Source organism: Argopecten irradians, unplaced genomic scaffold, assembly GCF_041381155.1.
Source record: "Argopecten irradians isolate NY unplaced genomic scaffold, Ai_NY scaffold_0988, whole genome shotgun sequence".
NCBI classification, from domain to species: Eukaryota; Metazoa; Mollusca; class Bivalvia; order Pectinida; family Pectinidae; genus Argopecten; species Argopecten irradians.
In genome coordinates, this window is record NW_027188455.1 from 7,607 (window position 1) to 15,370 (window position 7,764).

The following is a 7,764-nucleotide window of genomic DNA, read 5'->3' on the forward strand; positions in this document are numbered from 1 at the left end:
CATAATTTATACATGGAGGTGAGTAAATAAATAACCAGTTTATGTCAGAATTTTTGATATTGTTGAATTTGATTACACACGTGAATTATAACATTTTCAACACTATGGTCAATGGGACGGAATTGCAGCTCTGACGACGACCATCTGTCAGAAATCTTCCGTTCGTCGTTGAGACGATCTCACATAAATAAAAAGTATACACTGTATCTTGTCAAAAACAATCCTTGTCCAATCCGGATCACTCTGTATTTTGGCGTTATTGTATGATACTTTCCTTCTTATTCATAGTAATTTAAACCTGTATAATCTGAAAACCTGGCTGTACCGACCAAAGCTGATGGCCCCAGTGACATCCAATTTAGACAGGTTAGACTATTATATGATATACATTATTGTTTTACCTTGTACATGTATCATCAATGTACATTTACATGTATCATGAAAGTATGTTTGTTTGTTTGTTTGTTTGATTCATTAACGTCCTATTAACAGCTATGGTCATGTAAGGACGGTCTCCCATGTCTGCGGTGTGATGCGTGTATGTTGTGCGAGGTGCGTGTTTTGGGTGACTGCGGTATATTCATGTTGTGTCTTCTTGTATAGTGGAACTGTTGTCCTTTTTTATAGTGCTATATCACTGATGCATGCCCCAGTATCCCAAAAACACGCACCTTACACTTCACACACGCTACACACTGTATACATAGGAGGCCGTTCTTACATGATCCTTGCTGTTAATAGGACGTAATCAAACGAACAAACAAGTGTTATTAAATGTGCCTGCAATCCTGGCAGAATTACAGGACCATAAATCCCACAAGAAGGCAATCAATACTGGACATATATAAAAAGACATTTCTGGTAATAGAATTAATTTTCTCCCAAGAAAAATAAATACTTGCACATCTTTTTTTGTATTATTTTAATCATACACTTAGCCATTGACATGTTTGTATTTTGATGCTTGTAGCAATAATTCATCAAAATTGACAACATTTTTCATATTGTTGAGGAGAATGTTTGGCTTTACAATTTTGTCCAACTTTCCCACACAAACTTAAACTGAAAACTTAATTTATGTGTTTTTCTTAACAACTCTTGATACCAGCAATACCGTCGAACCGGAAAACATATTCTGTCGATTCTATGAGGCTGGAATTGAATGTTCCGGAAGTGACGTATGTAGTCTGTTGTTAGGAGACGGTCTAATACAGCATATTCACACCCTTCACAGTTCATTGTTATCAGATCAACGTCGCGATTTCGTACCGATATTTTTTCGAAGAATTTTGTAGTGTCGATTATCTGTATAGTTTCTCCAGTTTCGTTACGTGGGGCGAATATTGAAACAGCATCATTACTAGATTCTTGTATATGAAACGTCCCATCACTGGAATCGATTCCAAAGTTAAACAACACTACGTTTTTAGACGTCTTAAATTTTTCTTACAAGTAAGTTTATCAAAATGAAGGAACTGGTTCTAAACACAAAATAATGTGCCGGGATGGAAAGCGCGAGTTGAAATTCGCCCGTGTCAATTCCACGATGTCCGCCTGCCTCGACTACAACGCTCTCCTGGTTGAGATAAGAATGTGAGAAGTATAGCGAACATTCCTTTGTTTTTGTTCCGCTTTGTATGACCACCTTTGACGTCCGTCATGTATGACGAAAAACATTTCTCAACATTTGCTTTCTGATTCGGTTGAAAGAATATCTCCACTTCCGAAATCAACGTAGGTTTGTATTACTCCCACAATTCCTCACCGGAAACTTGTTTGAATGGTCCATTAATCGTAGAGGTACGTACGTTTCTGCTCAACGTAAATTGGTTTTAATTCATCTCAAAAGTCCAGCACTGAAGTAAACTTATAATCAGAACTACTCAAACGATACACTAGTGCTGTAAGTTCAATAATCGTCGTTGATTGTAGCGTGTTTCATCCAGATCGTCCCACGTGAAATACACTAAGAAAAGATATTTAATTATATGAATTCGCATTCTTTGGACAGAGACTCTAACCATGTTCTGTTTCATTCTCTCCCAGGGTTCCATTGAGCGGTCCCGCTCACCCAATTTCACCCACAGCGCGTTCTTTGCGGGTCCCCACTCTCGACACAGCGGACTTCACGGACTCGCCCATCTGTTGACCTCGGGTCAAAAAATATTACGTAATGACGATTGCTTAATACATTGCGCCCAATCTCTCCCAGGGTGCATTGCGGTCCCCACAATTTCACTCTGGAGAGATTGACATTGCGCCCCATTTTTACATGACGTCATAGTGATTGATTTTGAAACGGCAGACTTCGTATACAAATTGTGACTATCTGCTTACAAATAAATGTAGTATATCCGTAAAAGAATCCATAATTGTTTGGTTTTATATTGAATTATAAAATTATATTCTGTCAGAAATAACAGTCGTTTTTTAGGCAAATGATACAAAAGGAAATTTGATTATGATATTAAATAATTTAGTATGCGTCCAAAATACGTTTTTCAGAACCTTGAAATTTCGCTGGGCCGTTTACAAGGGTGAAATTGTGGGTACCGCAATGCACTCTGGAAAAGATAGGTCACAATGTTATACTTACCCGCAAGGGAGGGTAACTCTGTAATGTGCAAAGACGGAACACCATACATGTACAATAGATATGTATGTCACATGTGATATGTGAAACCGATTAATAAATATGACAGTGTCTTTGTATTAATTTCATTCAAACTTTTAATATCGGTATTTGGTCGTATTTGTGTGGAATTATTGATTGTGAGGCATAGGTTTCATGGAAATTGACGCGAGATTTTGCTCACGAAATAATGATTCATAGAATCTTTCCCTACCTGGATGATTTTTAAGAATTTCCCCGAGGATTTGTGATTGTGTCGTCACACCCTCAAAGGTAAAGAATGATTCTTTTTCTCCGATATACAAAATATAAAAAGGTGAGAATAATAGTCAAAACACAAGCATTTTCACCACGACATGAACTTGACAATATCCGTCCAGTTGTGAGAAAATCTAAAATCTGCAAAAAATGGCTACATGTAATTATCGTATGCTGTATCTAAAGTCATATATATATATATACACTATATTTACTCACGGTATCACGTGATAACTAGATGCAATGTGTCCTTTTAAACACTTGAGTAGGATACCTTTACCCACGTATGATATCTTTTAAAGGCCCACTACCTTTCTGGAACAAAACGTGAAGGTTTTCTTCAAAACATTAATAACATCAGATATTATACATATATCGATTGCTCAAGATGAGGTTACAACATGTACACCCAACATATGCAAGATTTTCTGTGTAATATAAGACAATCAGTGGAGAGTCATTTCGTTGTTTTGCCGTCTGGCGCAGTGATAGTGAACTACCGTGCGGTATTTAGGATGACGGCGGGAAACATAATACGACTCGCGTTATGACAGTTAGCATTTTTGTTTTTGAATTAAAATATTCAGAAGGTTATCATAAATGTAGTGTTAACGGTAAGCTAATAACTTTTGCGACTCTACAAAGTTATTGATCTCGTTTTACATTCCTATTTTAAAGATTTAAAAGCCGTTTCGGAAAGATATAGCCTTTTACCATTTAATGTTTTAATAGGATTGTAAATCATGGAAGGTGAGGCTATATATAATGAAATATCCTGTATCTAGTAAGACTAGTGGGAGATCAAACTTGTCGATGTGGATTTCCATGTGAGATACTTTTCACCACTTTTTCGAATGTCCACTTTATATCAGATAAGAGAAACAACTAATCTTGGTTCTTGATTAACTTGAATTTTCCAATTGATCTTAATTTAGTGCTAAACTGAAGCGAAAACTTGTCTGATTAAATTAATGCAAAAGACCTCTTTCACGAACAATGGCCAATTTGTCTACGAACCAATTTTATTAAAATTAAATGTTATATGTAGCAATATTAATACAAACCCTTAAATACGTTAAAAAAAATCAAAATGTTCGTGGGCAAATAACCGTTGTTCGTGAAAGAGGTCCTTTTTAAAAGGTCAGGTCCAAATTTACATTAGGTCTAGTAGCAGGTACTTAGAATAAAATATTTGGATTCATTTATATCTCACTCTAAGCCACACGTATATATGTATGTATTCACTTTTAGGGAACAACTAACTAAAAAAAAAAGACCTTCGAAACGGCCCGTGTGTAACGAAGATTGAGCCCAGGGTAGAATTTTAACCCGGGCCGCTGATTGGCTGGCTAATTATGGATTTCATAAAGCAAAAATGTTTTCTGACAGGTAAATTTATTCCTAGATAACCATGATATGAATTTGGAGATTCATATTGAGATTTAGGTTCAAAATATCAATTTTGATAATGAATAGGTAAAAATATTAGAATTTCAGGATTTTTAGTGCAAAATGCGCCTGATTTCAATAAAGCTACCCTGGTTGGAGTTTGAGCAGAAGGACCCAAACTTTTTTTTCTATCTAGTGTTATACGAGAACTTAGACTTTAATTAGAGAGCACAATAGCTAACTAATATTCCTTTGTTTTAATAATACAGTACAAAACTTTAACAAAGTTTAACACTGCGGGTCTATGTAAAATTATTTAGTTGGTTGCTCTCTTTTATGCTTTTATAAACACTTACAAGTAACAACTCAACAACCATATTGAATGAATATATATAAGGCCAACCCTCACTAAGGGTGACAGGGTATTTATTAAATCAACAGCAATGATAATCAATATAAATACATACATGACGAAATGTATGTGAAAATTTACATAAAAAACAATAAAAACAATATTTCCTTCAAGAATTTTAATAAACCAAAAAGCCAATGTGGGGTTTTACAGAGTAAAAACGGCAAAATAGACATTGACAATGTCTTCACCACAGAAATGCGTCTATGGTACCACTAAATGAGCTGACCATGCCCTGCAGTCAACACACACAGTGCTTTGTTGACATTCACACGGCCTGTCCTTGTACACTTCTGGGGTACCCACGGGGTTCAGGCCGACTGTATAACAACTCTCATTACATAAAAACATACACCTTCCGTTCATGCAGGAACACCATGAGATCGTATATATACTTACGCAAGCTTCGAGGGGGTAGACAAGATTTACAACAATTCGTTACCAACAATCTGTAAAGAATTACAGCGTGAGGTTGAAAATCGTCTAATAAATTATAAAGACGCCTATCATTACGCAGTCACCTTACCGTAACTCCTCCATTTCCTAAACCCTGAATTTCACACTGAGCTAATCAATCTGAGGAGAATACCCTGCACGAATGTCACTAAATAAAGCCCTGATAAATCTATGGCCGAGAACAAGTATTCTATGGCCGAAAGTCAGTATATACATAGTTGTGATCCATCTATGATAGTAAAATAAAAGGCGTAAAACATAAAGTTATACTTAATATGTGTTTCACTCGTCTTCATGTGGCCCTTCTAGTCATGCAGCTCTCCCCATCATCCAGACCAAAAAGACGAGAAAAAGTGTCTCAAATCTCTTACATGGCGAGGGAAAACAGCAGTTTTTGTCGTCGAAATCAATTGGAGGCTAATACCTTGACCTTGTTACATAGTTGACGATGAATAAAGTTCAAAATTAAAGTTTTCAAGCCAAATTTCCAAAACAGGTTAAAACTGTTTTGAGTAGGAAAATTTTAATATGGCTGCTGACGCTTAGGGTTCTGATTTGGGGTCTGGGAGCCCTTTGGCAATCTGATTAAAATACAGATCCTTTTTATCACTACGTTAGATATAAGAGGATCTGAGAAAATGCCATTAGGGGTCATGTCCAGATGACCCTTTGTAAATGGCCAATCAAATTGCTGCTGGCAAAATTTTGACAGTGAATTTCAGGGGACGAAATAGAGTTTGAAAAATCCCTGTCAGAATTATTTCCATGTAGGCAGTCATCTCGCCCAAAGAGCACAATAAAACTAATCGCTAGTTGTATGTGGGGGCGAAATGGCGTTGTCAATTGACAGAGCAACGTGCAGAAAATGCATTTGATCTGAATTACACGTGGTATAAAGGTCATCCGACATGACCCTTAATCGGATTTTCTCAGAATCCCTCTATTAAACGGAGTGGTTATAAGGATCTGTATTTCATTCAGATTGCACCCTTTGGACACCTTCACCAATCAAATGCCCCTCCTCTAACCCCAAGGGGCATTAAATCGTACAGACAAAAATGTAAAAAAAATCCACAAAAGGGGGCATAACTCGAATTAGTCTATATGCTAAAGAAAATGACATTATTAACACAAAACAAATTCTTAGAAAATACATGTATATAATAAAATAAAACTTATGTTGTATTTTGTATGTTGTATGTTGTATCTTTTATTTTTAATGTTTATTGTTACCATCTTGCATTTTGTAGCTTTTATGTGTATATTGTATGTTATATCTTGTATTTTGTATGGACTATGTTGAATGGTATATCTTGTATGTTTGTATTATGTATGTTTTTTTGTATGTTCGTATGTTGTATTATGTTGCATATAGTATTTTGTTGTTTGTTGTAGCTTATGTATATAGCATGTTGTTATTATGTTGCATATAGTATTTTGTTGTATGTTGTAGCTTGCATGTCGTATGTTGTATTATGTTGCATATAGTATTTTGTTTGTTATGTTGTAGCTTGTATATTCGATTCGCATGTTGTATTACTGTTGCATATAGTATTTTGTTGTATGTATGTTGTAGCTTGTATATCGCATGTTGTATTATGTTGCATATAGTATTTTGGTTGTATGTTTGCTTTGTATATCGCATGTTTGCTATTATTGTTGCATATATATTTTTGTTGTATGTTGTATGCTTGTATATCGCATGTTGTATTGATGTTGCCTATATCGTATATCATATTGTTTGTTGTAATTGTTGTTATATTGTATGTTATATCTTGTATGTTGTATTATGTTGCTATGTTGTATGTCTTGTAGCTTGTATCAATGTTGCATGAAGTATCATGATTGTTTGTTGTATATTGTATGTGTTTGTTGCATGTATTATGGTTCATGAGTATGCTATATGTTCACTTCATCTTTGTATTTTGTAGCATGAAATCTTGTATGTTAAGCATGTATCTTGTATGTTGTATATATATATATCATTGTATGTTATATTTTGTATGTTGTATATATTATATCTTGTATTTTGTATGTTGTATGTTATATCTTGTATGTTGTATTTTGTATCTTGGGATGAAATATTTGAATTACTGGCTTGCCTTCATTTGATAATATATCACTGTTTCAGCTTGAATATTCTGACTAGTTGATTACATTTTATAGTCAATTTTAATGTAGATTACAGGTGTAACTATTATTTGAAAGATTTAACTTCTAAATTACATAAAATCCTATTGATTTTTTTCCAATTTTTTCCAACGTTTTATAATAATAGTTTTGAAATAAAATAAAATGCTAATGAATAGTTAACGATAATAATGTTTGCATTTAAAGGCCCACTACCTTTCCGAAACGGCTTTTTGCATTTTTTTTAAAATAGAAATGCAAAAACGAGATCAATAATTTTGTAGAATCGCAGAAGCTATTACCTTACCGCTAATACTGCACTTATCACCACCTTCTGATCAATTGATTAGAATAAATTAATTGTTTATTTTTATAATAACGCGGGTCGTCTTATGTTTCCCGCCGTCGTCCTAAATATCGCGTGGTAGTTGAAAATATAATTAAGCTACACGACAAAGCAGCAAAAATGAATCTGCACCGTTATCGA

At 34.7% G+C, this 7,764-nt stretch overlaps 1 pseudogene; it reads right to left on the reverse strand.

The window, feature by feature from the left end:
• Positions 1-685: 685 nt before the first annotated feature.
• Positions 686-1,804, reverse strand: LOC138313854 (uncharacterized; annotated as a pseudogene).
• Positions 1,805-7,764: the final 5,960 nt, after the last annotated feature.